This window comes from Neofelis nebulosa, chromosome 3, assembly GCF_028018385.1.
Source record: "Neofelis nebulosa isolate mNeoNeb1 chromosome 3, mNeoNeb1.pri, whole genome shotgun sequence".
NCBI lineage: Eukaryota > Metazoa > Chordata > Mammalia > Carnivora > Felidae > Neofelis > Neofelis nebulosa.
Window position 1 is genome coordinate 156,891,322 of NC_080784.1, and position 26,999 is coordinate 156,918,320.

General features: G+C 35.3%; 1 protein-coding gene and 1 long non-coding RNA gene across 34 annotated transcripts in view; one reads left to right on the plus strand and one right to left on the minus strand.

Annotated features, from left to right (window-relative positions):
* ADGRL3 (adhesion G protein-coupled receptor L3) overlaps positions 1-26,999 on the minus strand; it is an 829,205-nt gene that overhangs the window by 210,470 nt on the left and 591,736 nt on the right. The window lies entirely within an intron of this gene.
* Positions 9,616-26,941, plus strand: LOC131507534 (uncharacterized). Its single transcript, XR_009259549.1, has 3 exons — positions 9,616-9,721; positions 19,962-20,173; positions 26,166-26,941. It is a non-coding gene; the product is annotated as an uncharacterized LOC131507534 (long non-coding RNA).

A 26,999-nucleotide genomic window follows, 5' to 3' on the forward strand; every position in this document is an offset into this window, starting at 1 on the left:
CAGTCTCTTGATTGTCCAAAAAGGAAGAGGTAAGGTGGTGTTCCAAGAGATTTTATGCCTCAAAGAAAATTAAAATACAAAGAAAATACCAAAACACAAAATTATAATAAAGCTGTTTGTCATACATATTAGAATGTATTCGATGACTGCGCTTATCCACATAAAAATTTTAAAATAAATATAAACTGGAAAGCTGGCTTTCTTAAAGAAAAATCTCTTCCTTCTTTCCTACTGCCCATCATTCCTTTTTCTCTCCTAATTTTTAATGGGCTGCTACTGTGTGACCATTAGTCTAGACACACAAATCCCCTGCAGGAACAAACAGTTCAGTTGTCTTTGGCTGACATGTCAACAATAATTGCACAGTGTGTGGTTAAGTGTTAAAGAGAGATAAATACATGGTAGCACGAGAGAAAGAGGAAGCTGGTCAGAGAAGGGAAAGAAAACAGTCCAAAAGCAGTGAGTGCGGTTTGAGTCTGTTGGAATAACACAAAGTGAAGAGAGTTTGCAAAAAGGCAAAGGTAGTTGGAATAGATATGACGGCTACATTAATGGCAGTATTTAAAGCAGTTCAAACCACAAAACAGTGAGTTTAATGCCAGCACTCACTTTTAGACAGTCTTTTCCTAATTTAGAGAGGAAAAAAAAAGTAAATATATATATAGTTAATTTTTATTCTCAAACCTCTTTTGACTGCTACTTTTGTTTTACTGACAGCGACTGCTATCAGTAAAACTAGCACAGGAATAAAGGAAACAAAGATGAAATAGAAAACACAAAAATATATATAATTTTCACATTTGTTATGCATTTTTGAGAGGCAGAGATCCTCGTAAACGTGATATAGGCACAGTCTACTCGTGAAACTGTTATTGGATCTTATGCTAGAGTATAAAAGATGAAGTTTCTCTGTTAGTGACAGAAAATCCAACATAACAAATGGCTAATGCGAGGGATCATTTTATTTCTCTCTCTTAAAACAAGTTTCTGGGCTGGTATGGAAGCAGGTATCTTCTATCATGTTCTTTACTTTTCCTTAATACATAAGGGTCTATTTTGTGATCCATAATGGCTGCTGTAGCATACTGCAACCAGCCCATAGGAAGAATAAAAAAGGGAGGGAGAATGACACCTTTATTCAAGAACAGTTCCAGATATGTGGAACATATCATTTCCATTTATGTGTTATTGGTTAAATCATACCTTAGCTGCAAGACAATATCTCTTTACTCCCAGTAGTCAGGAGTCCGGCTAAAAATGAAGGCTCCGTTATCACAGAAGAAAGGGCAAACAGATACTAGTGGGCATCTAGCTAGGTGTCTATGCTACATGGATTTTGCATCTCTATAAGTTTGTATCTATAAATTAAGAAACAACATTGACTTTGACCCACTTTCTAAAAGTGAAAGAAATTAAACCATTTTATAGCATGAAAAGTAAATCTGTTTCTCTGTCTCTGTTCTATTACACCCTTCCCACCTAGACCCACATTTTGAAAGATTTACTCCCCTGGTTCTCTTTATTTCCCTTGTCCATTTAAATCACTCAATACTTTTACAGAGGGGGTAATTATTATAAGAATTGTAAGTTGCTCTTTTTCTTTTCTTGCACATATTTCCTCATAGCCTACTACTCAAAGCAATTTATAATAGCCCTTTTAGGTTCAGCACTGGAACACCTGTTTCCAATCTCCAATGTATAAACTACATCTTCAGTGCAGACCACATGCAATCATGATGAGAAGCATCTATTTAACTGATCTTTTTAAGAAAATGATACCAAAGTCATCAGCTACTGAAAACAGCAAATGATGCATCCTCATACAAAACACAAGCTGCTTTTGAGTAGAGTTTATATAGACTCATCCTCTAGCCTTAGGATTATGATAAAATTGATGGATTTTATTCATCTGAAATCAATACATTAATAAGGTTTTGGTTTTCTAAATGATATGGTAGGTTTTTTTTTTTTTAACCGCATACACCTGAGAAGATGGCTCTTTGGCCAGATGCTTTTTTCTCCTGCAGGAGAAAGTCCACAAGTGTCTTTGTGCTTGCGTAACCAAGTGTAAAAGAAACCCAGCTCACTGGCCTTTTCAATCAACCAGTCACTTAAATCTAACCTCTGAACGTACCAAAGCAGAACTATGAAGACTTACAGCTTTTAGAGATATCCCTTTAGTTGCTTAAAAAGTAGATATCTTGTAGATCAAAAAATCCATTAGACAATAACAGAATATAAACTTGATTATATACTTAACTAGGTAGAAAAATTCACAGGAAACAAACAAAAACAGGGTGGGGGAGAATGGAGGGAATTTTAAAAAACGCTCCTAGCCAAAATACGATTTTCTTAGCCATCTGTAAACCTTTACCTTAGTTCTCTCACATGAATAATATTTTAACTTATATAATTTATTTTCACATTTCTCTGTAAGATACTGCTTTTGGTATTTAAAGGTCTCAACTATACAGTGCTTTTCACTAGTACCTTTTTTACATCTCTGTGTTATGAAATTCTGCACACATAGAAATACAGATTTAAATTTGGCTTTGGGAGTTTGCCATTTCATAAAATTTTCCCTTAGGAGTTTCAGCTAATTAAACAAATGATTGCAAAATACCCACAGCGTCAACTTTGCTGGCTCTTACAACTGACTCAAGCCCAATTTCAGTCATCTATCTCTATGTATGCCTGCTTCTCCCCATGCCCCAAACCCTCCCACTACAAGTACTTACTACAATAACAACGTGTGCCAAGGTAAGAGTGAAGTTTAGGCAGCAAGGAATTAAAAACTTTCAAGAAAACATCAGGCACCTACACTTAACTTCAGTATTCATACAGGCATGCAGGAATGGAAATCATTTTCTCCTCATGGTAATTTATTTTACTCTATGCGACAAAAATTTTTCTTCCATTCTACAATTTTGAAATTATCTCATGGGTTGAATTATTTCACGGCTGTGTTCCTTCTCCTCAAAACACTGTGTCCTTCTTGTGTGACATATTCTTTGAAACAAATCTGTCTTGTCCTTACAGGGAGGCAGAATTTGCCACCCCAAAATGTGCCACTTTGGCAAGTGGATTATTTCCAGTTTAAGTCAATCAAGACCTAGCAGATTCAAGAAAACCTTGCACCTCTCCTTTGAGTACCTAATAGAATTTAGATAGGGGGCCTGTCCAGAAAGAGGGCTAATACCAGAGGTAATTTTTTATCTGAAAGACCTTTCTGTTTGACAAGACAAACATCTAATTAATAAACATAGACTCTTCTTGTCACCTTGTGAATTACCCTCTCCCCATTGAAGTCGCAGGCCTCCAGCTCAATCCTTAGTTCAGGAGGTATATAAGCCTCAACTAACTGATTTGCCCTTGAGTTTCATATCTTTGGGGTCCCCGTACAAATAAAATTGAATTTGCTTTTCTCTTGTTAATCTGTCTTATATCAAATTATTGATGAAATCAGCCAATAAATCCAGAAGGGGAGAAGGGAAAGTTTTTCTGACCTTATACCTTCTTTAACTTCTTGTTCTCATTTCCATTTTCAAAATCTCTTCAACTATGTGGTGCTGATGTAAAGTTTTAGGTCACTTACAATGAGCAGTTAGCCGAAAAGGTATGGAAAATAGACACTTCAAAACGAATTTCTTTAATGGCACAAGCTACTGTGATTTTGACTTGAAAATCACCTGAGAATATTTGTAAGGCCTAAGGATGTATATGGAAATTTAAGAGACTACATAATTTATATGCAAATATATAAGTGAGCCTCCAGCTTATTGAAAAGTCCTGGTGGGAACCAGTAATTTTTAGTTATGCCTAAGGAGTTTCATACTTTGAATTTTCAAATATTCAAGGTTTAAACTAGGATTTTTATTGTTGTCATGGTTGTTTTTGATTAGGCAAAATGAGAGACAGAAAAAGGAGAAAGACCTAGAATATAGAAAGTAAGAGGTGAAGAAAGACAAGGGGCAGGGTCAGGGCTGGCAGACCAGCTAATGGCTTGTCTTTCAGAAGAATGTTAGATATTTGACTTTAAAAACCTATCCAATGTAAATTTTTAGTTTACGCTGGTAACAGACAGCTGGAATTTAGTTATTACTGTCCCTAGAGATTACAGGAAGTTCAAGGAGGAAATCTTCATTAGACTTGGAATAGAAAAAGAGGACAGAGGGAGGGAAACAATTCTAAAAGATAAAATTTAAACCCAAACAAACAAACAAACAAACAAACAAACAAACCGCAAACAACTTCTGGTCCTATCAATGAAGAGGGAAACTTTGTCTTAAGTATCATATTTTGGTAGATTATCCAGAAGTAGCAGTAATTCTTTTAACCCTTTCCTTCTTCCAAATTCAGATGCAAACTCATGAACTTGGGCTATTTCCCAAATTATCTGACTCATTCTTTTACGGGAAAATTCTCATTTCAAGAGGGGACAGTGGGAAAACTAACAAATAACAGCAAACACCTTTATCATAACCTCCCAGAGGCCCCAGCACAGTAACTAGTAAAATAAACACTGAAAAAGAGAAAAGTGAAAATAGAGAAGTTCATTCATGTTTGGCCAGTTAAAGTGATTTAGAAGAGTGAGCTCACACTTAGACTCCCAAAAGGGTATACTCCAGATGTGTTATTACCACTCACGAACTGTTAGACCTTCCCTTTCCCTAATCTGTTAAAACGCATGACAAAAGGCCCCAAATTGAGTCATTTTGCTAAGCCTCATACTACCAAACCAAGACTTAATTACAGTTTTGGCTCTCCCAGAAATGGAACCTTGAACTGGTGAAACAGGAAGTGGCTTGGTCAGCACTAGTTAGGTATGTGGTCTAGGTCTGATAGGCCCCTACCATCCCCTGTAAGGAAAGTAACCTTGCAGTATCCAACCTGCTTTTTTTCCCCCTAGAATAGCAGTCCCCTCCCCTTACCTGCATTTTCTCTTTGTGCAGTTTCAGTTATTCATAGTCAACTGTGGGTCAGAAGCAGACGATCCTCTTTCAGAACCACTATCGGAAAGTCAGTAGTAGCCTAATACCACATCACAATGCCTACCTCATTCACCTCACTTTCTGTCATCAGGTAGCCATTTTATCATCTCACACCATCATAAGCAGGGTGAGTAAAGAACAATAAGGTATTTTGAAGGACAGACCACATTTATATAACTTTTATTACAGTATGTTATACTTGTTCTATATTTTTTTAAGTTTTTTATTTTGTGAGAGAGAGAGAGAGAGAGAAAGAGAGAGAATCAAGTGGGGGAGGGGCAGAGAGAGGAAGAGAGAGAATCCCCAGCAGACTCTGCACTGTCAGTGAGGAGCCTGATGTGGGGCTCCAACCCACGAACGGTGCAATCATGACCTGAGCCGAAATCGGACGCTTAAACAACTGAGCTACCCAGGTGCCCTTGTTCTATTTAGTTGCTGTTAATCTTTTACTGTGTCTAATTTATACATTAACCTTTACCACAGGTATGTATAAGAAAAATATAATGCACATAGTGTTTACTACTACCCACGGTTTTAAGCATCTGCTGGGGGAACTACTGTGTAATTTTCTTGTTCCTTTTCCCTTCTGCTCATAAAAATCTGTCATTTTGTATAGCTCCTTGGTGTTCTTTCTATCCACTCGATTAGATGCTGCCTGATTCGAACTGAGTGTTGCTTAAGTAAACTCTTATTTAAAAAAAAAAATAATGCTTCAGTTTATCTTTTCACACATGTAAATAGAAATTTATATCATTTCATGTGTGTTTGTGAAAACTAAATGACACCACTAGTTAAAAGTTAATTCCTTTAAATAAAAAAGGTAACATCATTTTATGATATTACATGAGAACCTAGATTTGCCTTTTTTTTTTTTTTGGCAGACTATAATCTTTCATGTTTTATCTCCAGAACCTATAACTGAATCAAAAGCAACCAACTAACTAAAAGAACCAGATACACTATGGCAATGAAAAAGTTACCATGAGAATAATTTTTCTCATTAGTTAATTCAAGTACCACAGTATAACTACTAACTTTAGTCATATAAAAACAAAGAATACCGTGGGTAGCAGCACACATTTTAAAACTACCACAAAAGTATGAGAGTTTTCAATACTGTAGCACACACCCTCTTCCTGCTCCACTCCCCCACCACACCCTACTTACCAAGTTTCTTTAAAGAAAATCACTCTCTCAACCCAACTCTTCATATTAAGCGATGGTGAAGATCCCTTTTGTGTTAGTCTCACTAGGATTCAACTCAGATTTTTTAAAAGATTGCTTCCATCTGCTTTAGGCACTTAGACACAGAAATGAATGAGTTTATAGACAGAGCCATTTAGTTCTCATTTGATTGAACCAATCCTTTTATCTCTTCTAGAATAAAATATAACAAAAGGAAGTAATCAAATGAATCAGCATCTTCAGTCTTACTCTTAAAGATAAAGGACACAGACCTTTTTCACTTTCAACCAGAGAAGTCATAGTTTTTCTTGTGATAAGATTTCAGTCATTAACATAATACAGCTGATGATTTTTCAATTTTTCTACTCTAAGATGTGACTGATATACATATTTATATATTAGATATCTTTATCTATAGTTAACCAAATTAACTCAATTTTACATGTTCCTATGCAGTTGTAGTTTACTCCATGTAAATAAAATTTGAAGTTTCAACAAAGAGGAGAATGGTCTTGAGTTTTACCTGCTTGACAATCTTATATTAAACAGAATCCTCAATAACACAAATGCTTCACCACCATGAAAAATTCTATAAAAATTTCCTGTTTATTTCTAAGTTTCCTTTTTTATAGAGCTAGGTTTACATTGCTTCTGGTAAGTCATTTCAAACCACTGTAAACACACTCTTAAAATAGCTCTGCATTTTCAGAACTACTCACGAGGTTTCTTCATTTTAAATTTGATATTTATCTTTATATATAATGAGATGGTCAAAGTGGTTCATGAACACTTCTTTCCCCCTGTGATGAAGTCCAGAAAGTGTAATTATTACTAAAAATCATCACAATGTGGTTTATATTTAGCTTCAGCTTGGGGTCTGGGTAATGTGACCCATTGTAATGAGAATCTGATGAGAAACAAACTTTATCAACAACAACAACAAACAACACAGTTCTAAACCTTACTCCTGACTGCATATAAGTATCTGACAAATGGAATTCAACTCACTTCTTTTAACTCTGAAATAACAATGCAAGGCCATCCCCCTGAAATCCTGTCTCTGGGAAATAAGGCATAATTACTGATAACAGTGTGTGTGATCTTGGCTGTTTAGAAGGTTATCTTAATTTTAATTTTTAGGTTGTTTCCTAAGACATACTGGTATTTTGCTACTTTTGTCATATCTTTTACTCACTACAATAACAGTATTACTGTTTACAATCTTTTCCAGAGTCCTGGCTCTAACACTTAATAGTTCTGGATAAGCGACCTCATCTTCTCTAAGCCTCAGTTTCTTATTTGTATAATGAAGATGATGATACTACTTTCCCAAGTTTCCATGAGAATTAGATATAACCAAATGAAGCACCAAACACTGTACCAGGCTTAAATTGCCATTCAGTCAGTGGTGACCTTTCTGGTTCTTATTTTATTTGCTAATGACATTTCTAATGATGTTTCCTAAGTCTTGGATTTCAATTTTTCTTCTATTATTCAGTGTTACTCCTATAGTTACAGTTGGACAGAAGCTGAGTAAAAGTCATATTTTAAATTACATGTTTATAAAGGCAAAGATTTCACATGACCGAATAAATGGAAATCATTACCTTTTTTTTCCTAATTGAGAATGTATTAGAAAAGTTCCACAGAAGTAAATTTGTTTCATAATAAATACTGTTGTTTAAAAGCAAAATGTTAATAAGTGCTATAATAAGCATTCATGAATAACATTGTTATTCAAGGAAAAATATTAGCATACGGAAGACATTTGGGTTTTACATTTCTCTTGACTTTAAATTATGGTACTTCAGATTCATACAGTTTTAGAAATGAACAATGTCCTGAATATCACACATTCAGGATCTGATTGGTAAAAGGAACAAAAGACTCTAAAGTTTCATTTAATCATATAACACTAATGATTTAAACATATAGCACTACTCCAAATCATACAAGAAAAAAGAAAAACTCCAGTGGATTTTATAAAGGAAACAACGCACTTAAATGGTTTCCACTTGGCTCTATGACTTTAATGATGCCAAGGTCCAAATTATTTGTGTAGCAGATACGATTTGAACAGCACATACAACAATGAGTTTACATAGCTTGATAGAACCTTGTTATAAAACATTTTTCTCAGGGATCACAGGATTTTGAAACTTTAATGTATGAATGGTTTTTCTACTCTAGAAAATAAACAGATCAAGTCACTTGACCTATATGAAACATAAAAAAAGAATAAATCAATAGTAAAAGTATAAATTCTCTAACAATTATGGCATTTTTCTTTAGAGATTATTTAATCAATTTCTGCAAAGAAATCCATTATTCCCAAATCCCAGCAGTTTAATGGATATGATTACAATAATGGTCCTAATTATACCCAAGAGGGAAAAGAAAGCTGCTTACATTTTGGAATTACTCCATTTCTTACTGAACTGAAGGTAATTTACATTTAGTTGCCCTATAGCTTAAAAGAGATGCTATATCTCAAAGTTGGCTATTAAATTCATCAAAAATTTATTGGATGACTGATGTTCAAGGTAAGATATGTAAATATCATTATTTATAGTCTTTTCATTGTGACCATACACACCCTAAATAAATTATAGTTGACCCTTGAACAATGGTTTTGAACTACATAGCTCTAGTGATACACAGATTTTTTTTGATACAGTACAGTACTGTAAATGTATTTTCCTTATGACTTTCTTAGTCACATTTTCTTTTCTCTAACTTACTTTATTATAAGAATATACTATATAATACATATACAAAATATGAGTTAATTTTTCAATTATTTGTAAGGTTTCTAGTCAACAGTAGATGATTAGTAGTTCAATTTTGGGGAAGTCAAAAGTTACATGTGGATACTTGACTGAGAGTGGGGGGGTGGGGTTGGTGGCCCTAAACCCTGTATTGTTCGAGGGTCAACTATATAATTGGACCACAGGTTTCTTCCATGTTGCTGATTGCAAATGACTGCTATGGTATTTTCCACTCTGTGCTGTTTCATTAAAGAAAAAAAAATTAAAAAGATTTTCACCTTTAATAATAACATCTTCTCTTATTAAACACTTAAAATATTTTAAAGTACATTTTCTTGCATTTGCTTTGTCACTTAGCAGGGGTTAAGCCCAATATCAGGGTCTATGATAACTGAAACCACTCACATGGTTTTCAAAGACCATAAACATAGGTAGAACAAAAAGGCAGTATTTACCACTGCACAATTTTAGTATGAACCAAGTGCCCTTGCAAGAATTATGCTAGTTTCCAAACAAAATCTCAGTGGAACCCACATTTTTCCTACCACTTATATAACATGATATATGCTTCTATTCCCAATTTAGTCTTGGCAAAACCAGTAACAAATAAAATGAATTTGAGGATAAGTTTACAAATAAATGTGTATTTTTTCTTTTATTTTCTACATGGTAATATCCCTTAATGGTTTTTACTTTGCACAGAAGAGCAATCAAGGTCTTGCCTGCAGACACCGCAGAAACTATATGTGCCTCTACATAAAGCTGATGCTCAGAAAGGTAAGAAAAACAATGATTCTAAACCAGTCAAGTGATTATAAAAAAACAAGTTTTCCAATAAGGTTCCAGATGAACAAGCTAGATATCTGATGTGGCAGATCCAATGAAGCCGTGAGAAAAAAATAGATGTAAGATAATGGGAGAAAGGACAGTAATTTACCAGAGGTCCATGCCAAGTAACAGATCGGTGGTTTAGAACAGGCACTGAGGTCTAGTCAGTGTCTAGTGCTTGAACTGGCTCAGAGCTCTTCTATGTGAAGCTTACTCTGCAGGGTTTGGAATATTTTGCTAGCCAAATGCGACTGGCTGCCAGCTCCCCCCTGATTCTGCTTACACTTGCCCAAGAGTTCAGATCTGTAAACGAGTGCCATCTTCGATCCATTCATCTGGGGAGTTTGCATCCCTAAAGAGTCTCAGCTAGAGTAACTTTAAGTCACCTTAGTGTGATTTTTCACCAAATAAATCTGAACAATATTTTCTGGGTTGGTCATTAAAAGATCATCTCCTGTAACCTGAGTATCTTACTGGGCTTTACACTTTACAGTCATTCAAGTCAATGGGATAGTCTATAGACTCATGGGTCTCTTGACCACTGGCAACTACAGAGTAGAAATCAGAGGCAGTTAGGTCAATGCCAAATACAAATTTATTAGTGCAACTGCATTCTTTCACAGTACCAGGGCTTTGAAATTCTTTAGGATATTAGAAACGAATTCACTGTTATATACCACCTATAGCATTTTCCCCTTATTTCTTCTTGATGACATCTTTCAGTTGTGTAAGACAAACATTCTAAATACATGATTCCTTTAAGCTTCTGACTCCATGGAAGAAGTCAGTCTTCGGCCACAATGCTTCCAGTGCAAGTGGTACCATTCATCACCCTGAAAGCCAGAACTGAGTGGAAGACAGCCAGGTCCATAATATTATGACATAGGCAGAAGCTTCTTTTTGGCAGCTCTGGCTGAATTTCATATAGTAAAAAAATAATCCTGCTATGGTATTGGTAGTAAATGTAGATTCATTCTCACACCACCCAACTCTATTATCAGTCTGTTAATATTTTCCTATCTGTAACACTGTTTCCTTCTAATCTGGTAGGTCCAATAGTTTTATTGATTGTTAAATAGTTTTTGAGATTTTTCCCCCCAAATAGTGGGTCTTACCACCACCCCAGTGCTAATATCATTATACAGGAGTTGAGACATCTCTAAAGGGAACTTTTTCATAGATAATAATTCATCAGGAATCTTAACAAGAACTGAAGTCTAAGAGTGATCTTGAAAATAGACACATACACATAGACTGTATGTTCTCACATTCAAAGAAAAGGACCAGAAGATTCTGAAGATGATAGTAGAGAACACTGATTTTGCTTTTATTTTTATTTTATAGAGAGCGAGTGTGAGCAGGGGAAAGGAGCAGAGAGAGAGAGAGAGAGAGAGAGAGAGAGAGAGAGAGAATCACAACCAGGCTCCATGCTCAGCACAGAGTCTGACACGGGGCTCAATCCCACAGCTCTAGGATCATGACCTGAGCCAAAATCAAGAGTCAACTGCTCAATCAACTGAGCCAGCCAGGTGCCCCGAGAACACTGATGTTAAAATCCTACAAAGTAGTTCCTTTGCTCTTTCTCTCAGCTTCCCTCTCATAAACCTATGCTTCTCTTTTCTTTTCACTCTCTGTCCTGTATATATCAGCCTGTTTGATGACAGTGCCACCTGTGAACATATACTTGTTTATGCTGTCCAGCGGAAAAGTTTTTTAATTGTGTTAAAGAACACATATAAAAATTGACTCTTAACCAAATTTTAAACGTATACTACAAAATTGTTAACTATATGTACATCGTTGTACAACAGATCTCTAGGGAGAAGTTTGTTTGTTTGTTTGTTTGTTTCTTTCCTAAAGCACTGTCACTTTACCAAAATCAAACTAAAGTTCCTTAGTAGAGAAAACTGAAAAACTGCACTATTATTTTGGACAGATTGGTACATTCACATACAGAATTTTATATCATATGTGATTCACATTTGCTCTTTTCTCAAATTTGCTAAATATAAACAAATAGTTTTGTATTCTAAAACCCCAAAAGGGTATCGAATTATTTAAATGTGTTTGCAAAAGGGGCCAGCATTAGGAGAAGGAAATTTACAGTGAAAGTGACATGAATGGACCATTCATTTGTATGGCCACTAATTCCATAGGGCAACTGATCATAAATTAAGTGCCTGACATTCAGTAATAGATGATTATATCTGACATAATGAAGTTATAATGGAAGGTGTTCGCACACTGCTTGACTATTAAGTGCCCATTTATTGTCCCTGCACCAGGTGTGATAGTGATAGGCTATACAAATCATCCAGAAGAAATGTCAAAATAGGCTCCTTTGCTGATAAAGCACCACACATGTTTATTAATACAGCAGCTTGTCTTAGAACTGGCCCATCTGCTCATTTAAAACGAATCTTTTTCCTATAAATATTTCAAAGTTAAGAGCATGACCACTCATAATAGTTTTAGAGAAGTAGGAATGGAAAGAGGAGAAAGGCAAACTCAAATAAAATATTCTGCTCTTCCTTTTACCTGAGGTACGTTTAACAGAAGGGGCAGGGAGGTAGTTTTTAATGTGGCATTTGCTTTAGATTAGTGCTGCATGAGTGTAGGCCATTGAACACGGTCCAGGCTCCAGCTGTTGCTGGTGCCAGGTGGGAAATGGCAAATTTCACCAATGTTTTCAAAGCACACATTTCAATAAAGTCCAAAATGAAGTACTCAATTAAGAAATTCTCCAGAGCAGTAGTTCATATGCATTTAAGCTCATCAGAAAATATTTTAGCTGGGTAGATTTTACAAAGAAAAATAATACTACAAATCTTTCTTAGGGGAGATGATTTTAAAACTCTGAGGGTTTGCTTCTAAGTCCATTTTTTTCTAAGATTTCAACGTCACATTTTTATGTAAGAGAAAAAAAAACAACAGAAGCAAAATGTGAATGTTTACCTCTCTTCTTTTTAAGAAATCACAAGTACAAAGCTAAGACATTTTCCATCTGGTGTTCTGAGTTTTATACTCTTGCTGCGCAGCCTGTATGTTCTTTGTTCTATCTTCAAGAATGGTTTTATCTAACCAACAAACAAGTGTGCCCTGAGGCACCCCTCTCAAATGAACACACACATTTGAAATGAAGAAGTAAAATCCTTCAAAATAGTGAAACAAAGGAAAGGCATGGACCATTTGGTAACCAGAGGTGGTTTTCACTCTATAGCCTTGGCTTCATTTATTCATTCATTAAAACCTAAATAAAGTCTGGCAGGCATGCCTTTCAGGTTCCAGGAAAGAACTTTATCAGACTCAGTATCACATAAATCCACTAGTCATACTTTTCTAAATAAATTACATCTTGTGATAACTAACCACCTGGTGACCAGAGGGCCAATTCAATTACTTGTAAAAGGCTAAAGGTCTCAGATACCCTTGAAATTATTTTTTTTACATCTCCCATACACTGAAAGGAAACAATTTCCAATCATGTTTTATGTTACATGTATTTCCAAAAATTGATAATGGGTGATCTTTAGTTTGGATATGAATTACCTCTGTCTTCCAGAACACCATCAATATCCACCCAAATTATCCAAACTGGAAATCAAATAATTATCTCTTATTTCTCTCTCGTATCCAATCACCAAGTCTTATTATGCTTTAACTACAATGTCTAGGAATCTATCGTGTATTCTTCCTATTGCTACTGTTTTTTATTTCGCACTTTCAAGAAACCTTTCTTGAAATAACTTACTAATCTCTCTGCTCCCAATCCATCCTACACATTTTAATCAACATTTCTATGCAAATTATGCCTTCTATGCTTATGTCCTTTGTAGTTTCCCAATGTCTATAGGACACTTAGAAATGTAGGCTTAGTACACATAAAAATCTACTACAATCTGAGCTATAAGCGCTTTTGCCAGTTTCGTCCTTCGCAGTTCATACCACATCAATTGTGGACACAATTGTGTCTAGTTCCAGAGGCAATTCAGACTAACCTGACCAACAGATTAACAGACTCCCAATCACCAGCCAAGAGTCTCAAATGATGCTTGTTTTAACAGAATCAGTATTCTGTGTGTAGCATGAGAATATGATCCTTATGGGTCTAGCAAATGTAGTCTTTTCATTGCTTATGTATTAGTAAGTGCTCTTCTTCCCTGCAGGGACTATAACCCCTTGCTTGGGCATTTATTGGAATCCAGGCAAGTGTTCTATCAGGTCCTGCTTCCAAAGGGCTCAGCACATGGTCCCACAGCAATGTGAATTTGCCTGTTTCCAAATCCTTCTGCTATTTCTTAATCACAGAAGAGAAGTCACACATTATCTTAGGCTAGTAATGTGGAAAATGGAAGGGACAGAAGGGAAGAGAATCTTCAGAGAATTTAAGTGGCAAGAGGGAATTCTGTAAATGAAATTTTAAGGAAAAGCCATACCAATATGATTGGATTTATCTCTCTTTAAGCTACTTTCCACCTAGAATCATCTTTTAAAAATTGAAATCAGATTATGTAGTACTCTGTGTAAAAACCCTTCAGAGGTTTTTAAACCCCTCAGCAATCTTAAAACCCTAGCTCTTGGGGCAACCGGGTGACTCAGTCAGTTAAGCATCCAATTCTTGATTTTGGCTCAGGTCATGATCTCATGGTTCCTGATGAAGGTGCAGGTGTAGCCTGCTTGGGGTTCTCTCTCTCCTTCTCTCTCTGCCCCTCCACCCCCCACGAATAAAAAAAAAAAAGAAAAACAACAACAACAACAAGAATAACAACAACAACTCAGCTCCTTTCAAGACCTACTAGGCTGACAAAAATTCTTTGCTTGACCAAACTTTAATTAGACACCTGAACCTTCTCTTAGACCCTCTGTGCACTTCCTTGTAAAACCCAGTTACAGTAAGAACCCTACTAAGTCATGTGAGCCACAACCCCCCATTCTCTCCATATCTGATCACCCTCTGTATCTGATCATGTTCCTCATCCTCCACCAACCCCTTGGTGATGTCTGATCACTCTGGCCTGTCTTTAGCAAGAATCCTATCAAGTTGCTTCCAGAGTCCCTCTGGCCCCTGACATTTCTTCTTAATAATTTTCCATCCAGGGATCTCCTACCCTGTTCCTTGGCTATGCATGTCCACTTGTCCATGCTGTATTTGAAGTTGATGCCCACTATATACCAAGGTTTCTTTTCTCCCATTGCAATAGTTCTGGGGGAAAAAATGTGTTTATACCGTTCTAACTACTGTCCATCTTTGTTTTTATCTTTGGAAACAAAAAAAAAGTGCCTGATCTGAACCCTATGTAAGTACTCTGTCTATATCTCCAGTTGCTCATCTCGCTATGTTCCAGAAGTATCATGTGCATTTATCTGTTTAATTTTTGTTCATTTTAACTTCTCTCCCCTGTCTAGAGTGTATGCTTAATGAAAAGCCAAGTCCTGACAGATTTGTAAACTGCACAGTTCCATCAAATCCTGGCATATATGAGGCCCTAATCAGTATTTGCTTAGCGAACAAATGAATTAACATACCATGACTATTCCAATTCAGGGCCCTGATCATACCATCCTTCGACTTCACGTGGCTGACTCATGTTCTTTTGTTTGTTTGTTTGTTTGAAATCATGTTATCATTTTATTTTCTTTCTTTCATCATATGGTAAGTGTAGTCTTTCATCTCCATCCCATATTTCCCCATCCCTCCAGCCACCTTCCTTCTGGTAACTATCATTTTGTTCTCCATATTGAAGGATCTGTTTCTTGGTTTGCCTCTCTCTCTTTCTCTCTCTCTTTTGTCCTTTGCTTGCTTGTTTTGTTTCTTAAATTCCACAAATGAATGAGATCATAAGGTATTTCTCTCTCTGCCTTATTTCACTTAGCATTATACTCTCTAGCTCTATCCATGTTATTGCAAATGGCAATATTTTATTTTTTTCAATGGCTGAATAATATTCCATTATACACACACAAACACACAGACACACACACCACCACCACATCTTTATCCATGTATTGATAGACATTTGGGATACTTTCATAGCTTGGCTATTGTAAACAGTGCTGCAATAAACAGGAATGTGTGTATGTCTTTGAATTCGTGTTTTTGTATTTTTTGGATATTCAACCATGCAATTACTGGATCATAGAGAATTCCATTTTTAATTTTTTGAAGAACCTCCATACTGTTTTTTACATCGGTTGCACCAGTTTGCATTCCCACCAACATTATACGGGAGTTTTTTCTCCATGTTTTTGACAACACTTGTTTCTTGTGTTTTTGATTTTAGCCAATCTGACAGGTGTGAGTTACTATCTCATTGCAGTTTTTATTTGCATTTCCCTAATGTTGAGGGACACTGAGCATCTTTTCATATGTCTGTTGGACATCTGTATGTCTTCTTGGGAGAAATGTCTGTCCATGTCTTCTCCCTATATTTAATTGAATTATTTGGAAAGAGAGAGGACCCAAATAAACAAAATCACTAATGAAAGAGGAGAAATAACAACCAACACCACAGAAATAGAAACAATTATAACAGAATACTATGAAAACCTCCATGCCAACAAACTGGACAACTTAGTAGAAATGATTAAATTCCTAGAGACATATAACACCAAAACTAAAGCAGGAAGAAATAGTAAATTTGAACAGACTGATTACTAGTAATGAAATTGAAAAAGTAATCAAGAAACTCCCCAAAAACAAAAGTCCAGGACCAGATCGCTTCACAGACAAATTCTACCAAACATTTAACTTTTTAAAAAAATTTTAGAGAGAGAAAGAACACACATGAGTGGGGGATAGGGACAGAGGGAGAGAGAGAGAATGTTAAGCAGACCCCATGCTCAGCACAGAACCTGATGCAGGGCTGTATCTCACGACTCTGGGATCATGACCTAAGCTGAAATTAAGAGTTGGACACTCGACTGACTAAGCCACCCAGATGCCCCTCTACCAAACATCTGAAGAAGAGTTAATACCTATTCTTCTCAAACTATTCTGATATATATATATATATATATATATATATATATATCTCCTATATATATATATATCTATCTCCTATATATATATATGTATCTCCTATATATATATATATCTATCTCCTATATATATATATATATATATATATATATATATATATATATATCTTCTAAATTCATTCTATGAAACCAGTGTCACCCTGATACCAAAGTCAGATAAAGACACATGATACCAAAGCCTAATAAAGACACCACAAAAAAAGAGAACTATGGGCAAACATATTTTATGAATATAGATGCAAAAGTCCTCAACAAAATATTAGCAAACTGAATCCAATAATATATTTAAAAAAATCATATACCACCATCAAGTGGGATTTTTTCCCAGGATGCAAGCGTGGTTTAAAATTCACAAAACAATCAACATGATATGTCACATCAATAAGAAAAAAAGATAAAAACCATTAAATCCTTTCAATAGATGCAGAAAAAGCACTTGACAAAGTACATCTTTTTTATCATCTTCATGATAAAAACCCTCTGCAAAGAAGGTCTAAAGGGTACATACCTCAACATAATAAAGGCCTCATATGAAAAACCCACAGCCGACATCATAGTCAATGGTGAAAAAATGAAAGCTTTTCCCTTAATGTCAGGAGCAAGACAAGGATGCCCTCTCTCATCACATTTACTCAACATAGCACTGGAAGTCCTAGCCACAGGAATTAGACAACATAAAGAAATATAAAAGGCACCCAAATTAACAAAGAAGGAATAAAAGTCTATTTGCAGATGACATGATGCTTATATATGAAAATCCTAAAGACTTTATCAAAAACCTAGAACTGATAAATAAATTCGGTAAAGTTGCAGGATACAAAATCAATGTACAGAAATCTGCTACATTTCTATACACTGAAGCAGCAGAAATTGAAATTAAGAAAATAATCCAATTTACACTTGCACCAAAAACAAACAACCAAACAAAATCTAGGAATGAACTTAACCAAAAAAGTGAAACACCTGTACTCTGAAAACTATATAACATTGATGAAAAAATTCAAGACAATGCAAAGAAATGGAAAATCATTCCATGATCATGGGTTAGAAGAACAAATACTGTTAAAATGTCTATACACTCAAAGTGATCTATGGATTTAATGCAATCCCTATGAAAATACCAACAACATTTTTCACAGAACTAGATCAAACAATCCTAAAATTTGTATGGAACCACAAAAGATCTCAAACAGCCAAAGTAATCTTGAAAAAGAAAAAAAAAACTGGAGGTATCACCATTCCAGATATTAAGTTTTACTACAAAGTGGTAGTAATTAAAACAGCATGGTATTGGCAAAAACCAGATAACATAGATCAATGGAATAGACCAGAAAACCCAGAAATACACCAACGATTATATGGTCACTTAATCTTCAACAAAGGAGGAATAAATGCACAACGGGGAAAAGATCATCTCTTCAACAAATGGTATTGGGAAAACTGGACAGCAACATAGGAAAGAATGAAACTGGATCACTTCTTTCACTTTTTACACTTATACAAATATAAAGTCAAAATGGATAAAAGACCTAAATGTGAGACCTAAAACCATAAAAAATCCCTGAAGAGAGCATAGAAAGCAATCCGACATAGCCTGTAGCAACATTTTTCTAGATTATGTCTCCTGAGGCAAGGGAAACAAAAGCAAAAATAAATCATTGGAACTACATCAGAATAAAAAGCAGCACAGCGAAGAAAACAATCACCAAAATTAAATGGTAACCTACTGAATGGGAGAAGGTATTTTCAAATGACATCTCTGATAAAGAGTTAGTATCCAAAATATATAAAGAACTGATACAACTCAATACACATTCACTTTCATTCTTCACAGTTCAGCTGAGTAGTCACCTCCCTAGAGTGGTTTTTCTTTTCTTTTTTTTCTTCTTCTGATTTTTTTAATGTTTATTTTACCTTTGAGAGAGAGACCAAGCACGAGTGGGGGAGGGCAGAGAGAGGGAGACACACAATCTGAAACAGGCTCCCGGCTCTGAGCTGTCAGGACAGAGCTTGACATGGGGCTCGAACCCATGAACCATGAGATCATTACCTGAGATGAAGTCGGATGCTTAACCGACTGAGCCACCCATGCACCCCTTGATTATGTCATTACATAATTGATCTATTGTTGACTTTCTCAGATACACGGTAAAGCCCATGTGGGCTGTATTGCCAGTCCCCTGTAAAATGCATGGCAAATAGCTGGCAGTATAGTACTGTCACATCAAAATTCATCTGACTTAAATTCAACGATATGCATTCAGAAAGAATTTGGGGGAAAATCCACTTAGCATTTTAATCAATGACAGCATGGTCTAGAGTGACAGGAGGATAGGGACAGTGTTCCCTCAGTTCTCTGTTTCCCCACACTGTTCACCACGCATCGCCACAGCCAAAGGAGGTTTTAGGTATTTCTATTTTCACATTTCCTGATATCGAGGAATAACTCACTGTTGGATATATTGTATTTTATGGATAATTTAGAGGATGTTTGAAGATGGGTTATATTTTTGTTTTTGTTTTGACCTTGCTCACTAACTTCAGAATCTAACCCATGCATAAGATGCAACCACATAGAAAATATTTGGTCAGTACTGAAGGAAAGTTAGTCTTTCAGAGGGGCACAGAGAAAAGCTAACATATAGTTTTCTTGTCTGATACGTGTTTGAAATTAAAGGCATAGACATTTACAGAAAAAAAAATATGGTTATTTTTAATGTAAAACTACATCATAATTAAGCCAGTAGGATTTGAGGAGGATAAGAACATTGCAAACCATCTTGAGGACTTATTTTCTTGATCTCACCATGTCTGAGCTATACTGAGTCTTAGACTGGAACGATAAAGATTGCTTCTAAATTATATTAAGCAATATTTACATAGCATTTTATAGGGTATGGGTCAGTTTCACATATAATATTTGTTATTTGATACTTAAACAATCTTGGGAAACAGGTTGTTGCTGTGGCTATGCAAGTTTTTCTGTGATCATATAGTTAGCAACCGGGGTGGATTTATCAGATTAACAAGCATTAATATTTAAGCTGTATACTTCCATGTAATTCCATCTAGGAGAATGTGATGCCAAACTTAACAGGAGCATCCGCTCCAGTGAGGGAAATTGTCTTTTTTTTTTCCCCCTGAACTCAAGGACTGAAAATAATTGCTGGACGCAGAAATACAACTAACAGAGAAAAGTACTTCTTAGTACACACTGGGGGAGATAAGTGTCTCTTGGTGTGAAGGTAATACTCTTTGGGGTGTTACAGGATGAATAATAGCCAAAGTCAACACTTTCAATAGAGAAGAATGTGCCTTTTAGCAGCGGAAGAAACAAGATCTTCATTTGCTGACTAGTGATATGTAAGTGGATGTTGCGTCCTTAACAGTCCCAACGCTTACTGTCCTTACTGTCTAGGGATCCAGATGTATCTAGAGAAAAGAGATCTTACCTAATCTTAGGCAACTGACTCAGAGTAAAAGGTATTTTAAAATTTAAGGACTTATCATATATAAATTTTATCATGTTGTCTTTTACATCTATTGTAAAGAATTGTTATATTAAAGAAGATACTCCGGAAGAGAAGGATCATGTGCATGAGTACACCAAAAAATTGGAAACCCTGCAGCTGTGAACATTCAGTAGGTGGGAATAAGGGTGACTCTTCCATCTGGAAGTCAAAACCTCCTCCTTTGTCCCACGCCAGGCTTTGGTAGTAGCAGTCAACACAACTGTCAGCTAGCTGTCTCCTCCAGGCAATAAGACAATTATTTTTAGTATACTAGTATAAAATTATTTTCATAAATAATAAGAAGCATTTGTGGGAGAGAATATTTAAAACTACAAAAATAGCATATTTGATCACAATGTCTGATTTCTTGTTTTACGGTATGATTTCAAATATTTCTTTTGAGAGAAACAGAAAGATATTTTATGAAAAGAGCAAAAAGGAAAAGTGTAACATTAGAACAAAGATATTCTACTTTATTGAAGAAGACAACAGACACACAAACAACTTTTGTGCCATATTCTGTTCTTAAGATGACTAATAGAGTGGGTGAGGATTTTTCTTTAAAATACCATACTGTGGATATTTAGACCCCCCCACCCCATCCTTTGTGGTAATATGTTTCATTACTAATTACTGGCTAAAGTATGTTGTTTTGGAAATTAAGTCATAGTTCCTTTTGTATAAATGAAAAACTGACAGAGCAGATTTTTTATAGATGCCTGGGCTTGAACCTGGTTCCAATGTGTAATACTTAATCTGACCTTTATGAAGTTAAAAAAAAAAATCTCTCTACGGCTCAGTTTTTTCATTCACAAAATTACAACAAGAATACTACCTGCTTCATGAGATTCAGGAAATTAATGAAATAATGATCCATATCATATGCTTCAAATACAGCCAGGCACAAATGTTATGTGTAAATATTAAATGTTCTAACCATGTCCACTCAAAAAAGATGGTATCTACTGGAATATTCAGAAAAATATTATGATTGGTTTTCTATGGGAATTGGGAGAGAGGAGGACATATGGATAATTTTCAGTTTGTACGATTTTTAAAAGTTAATTTGAATAATAAATGTTAACTATTATTATTACTATCGTTATTACTGACTAGTGATAAGAAGTTGTGACATTCAGAAAATGCTAAATATTTTCTCTCTGAACAAGATAAAGCAGCTACACTCTCATCTTTTTGAATGAGAATAAAAGCCAAATAAAACAAAGATAAGTCAGTCCTGGAATCCATAGGAGCGATCATAGGAGGGCTGGGCTAGTGAGCAATCTTAGGAGAGAAAACAGGGAGCTGGGGAGGGGCATCAGGTAGGGAAGTATGAAATTCAAGGAACTGAACCCTGGTCATAGCTGCTTAGACACACATCCTAGTTCCAGAGACTTTCCATTCCCTGAGCAACAGGCTCCATGGAGGAAACATCACATTCCAGTCAAGGATCATTACCGCTGGATCTGCCACCAGCCACACTGAACCTGAAGGAGGATGTTCAGATCACAACGATATCAAGCCTCTATTTAATACCTTTTGAGTACTAAGAATATCATTCCATGAGCCAGTGTGGAAGTAGAATCCAAACAATCTCTATCTCCCTTCTCATGCAGGCTTATTGAGAAACTACCAGAACAAGATGACCAAGAACCTACTGCAAAAAACTACCAGGTCACACTACTCCCTGGAATAATTATTCTCAACATATGAATTATGTACCACAAGGGCCTGCAGGATTGTGCTAAGTTGTTTCAAATGATAAATGTTGGCTTTTAAATAATAACTTATATTTGCAAAGTATGTTATAATTTATAAAACAGTCACTTATCCTTAACAATATTGAATAAAAAGTATATTTTACCATTTAGAATTTAATTTCGATTAAATCCAACCCAATTCAATTATTACCATACAGTGTTACAGGAGTATACATGACTCTAGAAATATGATGATGATGACGAGTAAGTCTGAATGAAAAAGTGATAGTGTCCTTGTAAGACTTAAATGAGACAATGCAGATAAAATACTTTTTCCTGTGTCTGACACAAGACACATACTCCATAAATGGGAATGATGTTTACCATTAACAAGCTCTATATTGTAGGTATTCGCAGTGTACTTTAACACACAGTACAAAAAAATGTTTGGCATTTACAAGTGAGGGAAAAGCACGTTATTTAACGTGGTCAAAGCAGTCTGTTATATGTAAGTTTCATGTTTATTCCCTTGGGTTAAGGGTGGATAAAACTAGGAAATTATGTTCTACCATATAATGTCTGCTAACAAGATAAGTTAGAAAAAAAAAAAAAAACACGAAGAATACTAAAAAATAGGCCTGGAGTCTCCTCAATAAGAATGCCAGATGTCTTGTTCTTATTTTATTTTAATCAATCTCAAATGTTTTTACATTCCACTAGACAATATCGTGCGCTAATGTCTCTAATGTGTGATGCTAAATCTTTGGCTATAGCCTATTTTTAATATAGATGCACCAGGCAGGACCATCTGTTTATTTTGAACTTTACAAAATATTTTCAACGTGGATTTGCTGAATGTAATTCCATTTGCACATGAAACTTAATGCCTGGCATTATTCTAGTTCATTGATTATGTGCCAATTGAACCATATTTATATTACTCTATTATAGCAAATTAAAAAAAAAATAGATGTAATCTCCCAATTACCCAAATATTTTAGCTTATTTGACATTAGGCTTCTAATTAAATATAAGATCTTACCTAAAGAAAGATCATACAAAGTAAACATACTGGTTTCGCCAGCTTTATTACTAGTTGTTTACTGTATTGGAAGGTGGAGAGCACCAGTAACTGTCAAACTTTTTATACAGTAGAACATCAAAAGTATCATTCAGACTTTTTCAGAAAAGAATGTCTTTTCTTAGTTCTTGACAGGAATTTATCTAACTTGAACTGCTAGTGATGTTATGAAGAATTCCTAGGTTGGGTTCTATAATTGCTAAGGCTCTCACACAATTATACAGGAAAACAATGAAGCAAAACAACATCAAAAACAAAACAATAAAGTCTCAACTCCAGGGCATGCCTCAACTGGTGTATCTGAATCTCAAATAATAGACACCTCTACTGATAGGATTCTGATTCAGCTTCCAAACAAACTCCCACCCAAGCACTTCATTGAGTCATTCTGCCCATAATACAGACACACTCTGGGGTAAGAGGTTTTGTATTATGAGTACTAGGGAGGCAAACGAAAGGTCAGGGACAAAGCACAGTTGGAGAGGACACATGACCTTCAGAACTGCAACTTGGTTTGTTTTTGTTTTTCCAGAACTGCAACTCTTAATGAATCTTGCTAAGAACTCCAATGCGTTGATTCACAAATCTGCTACAAAACCACTGAAGTAGTTTTTCATTCCCAATTATAGTATAAAAAATGGGGAAACATGTCTCAAAAGCATGTAGAACATATTTGCATTCAGAAACATATAATCAATCCCATTAAATTTACTAGAACTTATAACAAACTTGTTTTAATAATGAAAGGTTTAAAAATAATAGTGCTTCTAGATGAGCCTATTTTTTTAAGTCCTGATTAACGAGACATATGGCAAGAAAAATTACTATAGTGGTGAATGCTGATTCAGGATCTTATTTTTATTAAGTAGTTTATAGTGAGGGCTGTGACAATTTTTCTATTTATAGTGGCAGCTCTGGTTAATTACCTTGTAATGTATTGTGACATTAATGCACTAGTAAACTATTGGAATTTACACCCCTATTCAGTAATAAAATCTGTAAATTGAAGAATGCAGATAAAGCCATCACAGGCATAAATTATGTAACCAAATGCCACGTATGATTCCATTAGACTTAAAGAACAGAATCTCTCAAATTTACTTATCTGTGGGTAAGTTCCACAGAATTAATAAACTCCTGCTATTTTGAAATGTAGATTACATTTTATTCAAGGCTATTTAGTAACTTGCTAGTACATTTTCCTATGGTTACTAAGAGCATGTTGGTCAGAATTAAAATGCACAATACTGAAAAAGAAACATATTATGACAAACAAATGCATGAATGTCGTATTTTTTTTTCCTAAAAAATGATAGAAAGCTGAAAGAAATCAAGACAACCGAAAGGAGGGAAAATAGTGACACGTGGATTAAAATCAAAATGATTCACAGGTGATAAAGAACTTGAGGGGATAAAAAAAGAAAATATGATAAAAATGTGATTTTTGACATATAATAATTATTATTATTGGTTTATTTTTATATTTTTAAGTTTATTTATTGATTTTTTTCTTTTTAATTTTTTTTCAACATTTTTTATTTTATTTTTGGGACAGAGAGAGACAGAGCATGAACGGGGGAGGGGCAGAGAGAGAGGGAGACACAGAATCTGAAACAAGCTCCAGGCTCTGAGCTGTCAGCACAAAGCCCGACACGGGTCTTGAACCCATGGACCACGAGATCATGATCTGAGCTGAAGTTGGACGCTTAACCGACTGAGCCACCCAGGCGCCCCGAGACATTGCTGTTTTATATGGCTACTTTAATGAATGTCAGAAAATTAAATATGCGTTTCTTATAAAAATATAAGCCTACAAAATACATAAAGAATTAACATATAAAGCAATAATTCCTAAGACATCAACATGCAGGTAGACTAGTGGAAATTGGTATAGGAAGGGAAAATAAGATAATATATAGAGACACAGAATAGAGACTTTGAAATATCAGCTCAAATGTCTTATATTCTCAATACGTATATAATTATAGTAGTAGAAAAATAGAAAAAGGAAAGCAGGTTAGGTAATGTCAGTTTTTAGATACTTCAAAGGATATTTTTATATATCTCACATAAAAAAATCCAAGTATTGGAGCTAGAATTCCATATTATTTAAAGAACCTGATATCTTATTGTATAAATTCTTATAAAAACCTAGAATATACCTCAGAATTTCTCTCTGTATTAGATATAGACAGTAATAGACATATCTAGAGTTCATTTATATAATTTGACTGCATACAAAATATCAATTACAGTATATAGTTAATTAAAAATAACAAATGAAGAGGGGTGATGGCTGAAAGTTGAAGGGAAATACATTGTGGCTCCAAAGTAATGGCGTTACTATGGCAACTCTATCCCATTATTAATATTTGTTTTTAAATGAATTACTAGATAGTTTTTTTTTAAAGGCCAAGATTTTTTTCAGTGTTATGGTGATTTATACAAATCTCTTTATTTACCTATTGAAGTGTCCTCTTTTGAATACTGCAGTATTGTGGCACATGAGCTAATAACTCTTAACTGTAATTGTATTAATCACAGAACAGTCTAGGAATGGCTCTGGGTCAATGCATGGAAAGGAATGCTAAGAGAACTAGAAGTTATCAAGACAATCATTCTAAGAGTGTGATTTGAGGGAGAGAGCAGCAGAGACAAGTGTTGGATTCTAGTAATTCATTCTTTACCAGGTCAATACCATCACTATTTTGACCAAGATGATGTCATTTTATTTTATTTATTTTTTTAAAAAGTTTAGTTTATGTTGAGAGACAAAGGCAGAGAGAGAGGGAGAAAGGGAATTCCAAGCTGTCAGTGCAGAGCCCAATGTAGGGTTTGAACGCATGAACCGTGAGATAAGACCTGAGCTGAAATCAAGAGTCAGACACAGGCACCCCAAGACCATGCCATTTTAAGGGGTAACTTTTAATAATGCCTACCTACCTTCTAACTCTTCAGGGTCTAGTTTATGTCAAGTATTTGCCAGGAACTTGATACTTATTATTTTATGTAATTACCCTAATGAACTTGGCTCAGGTGACATTATTATCCTTGTTTTACAGATGACAGACAGAAGCTGTCTAAGGTCTTAACCGGTTTGCCTGGCTTCAAACTCCAATTTCCTCCCATATGCTATAGAAGTGACCACAAAAGTACATAGTAATAGCCACATTTTTTATCTAGGGCCTACCACATGACAAATTCTATTCTATATTATCCCTAATCCTCACAAAGACACTGTAAAGTTGTTACTTCTGATCTTCTGCCTAGTAGTTGAGGAAACTAATGATAAAATGTCTGGAACTCCCATGTTTAAGTTAATTGCCTCTAAATCCCTTCATTTTACCAATGTTTGTCTTATTTCACTCTAAATTCATTTTACCCTTTTCAGCTTTGCTATGGTAGTCTGAAATGATCCCAGTTCCCCTCTTTTCTATATCCATGGTCCTTTGGATTGTGGCTTCCCAAACAACATATAGAGTCTTTTTCTCCCTTTTTATGTCTGGGATTGGCTATGTGACTTACTTTGGCCAATGAGACATAACAAACATGATACAAGCAGAGTCTTGAAAAATATTTGATCTTTGGGACTTGTCTGCCTATTGTTGGGAATCCTGTCATAATGAGAATGAGCCTGTGCTAGACTGCTTGGTGATGACAGCCATACGGCCTTCATCCCAGATGACATTAAGGTGACTATCAAGCATGTGACTGAGTTCCTTCCCCTATAAAACCAACCAACTTGCTAGCTCCTAAACATCTAACTTCAGCCAAGTTAGCACACACACAACTCAAGTAAGTGTGAGAACTATAATAAATGTTTCCTGTTTTAAACTACTACATTTTGGAGTGTACTGTTATACTACCCTACGCCTGATTTTACCACACTCTTCCCA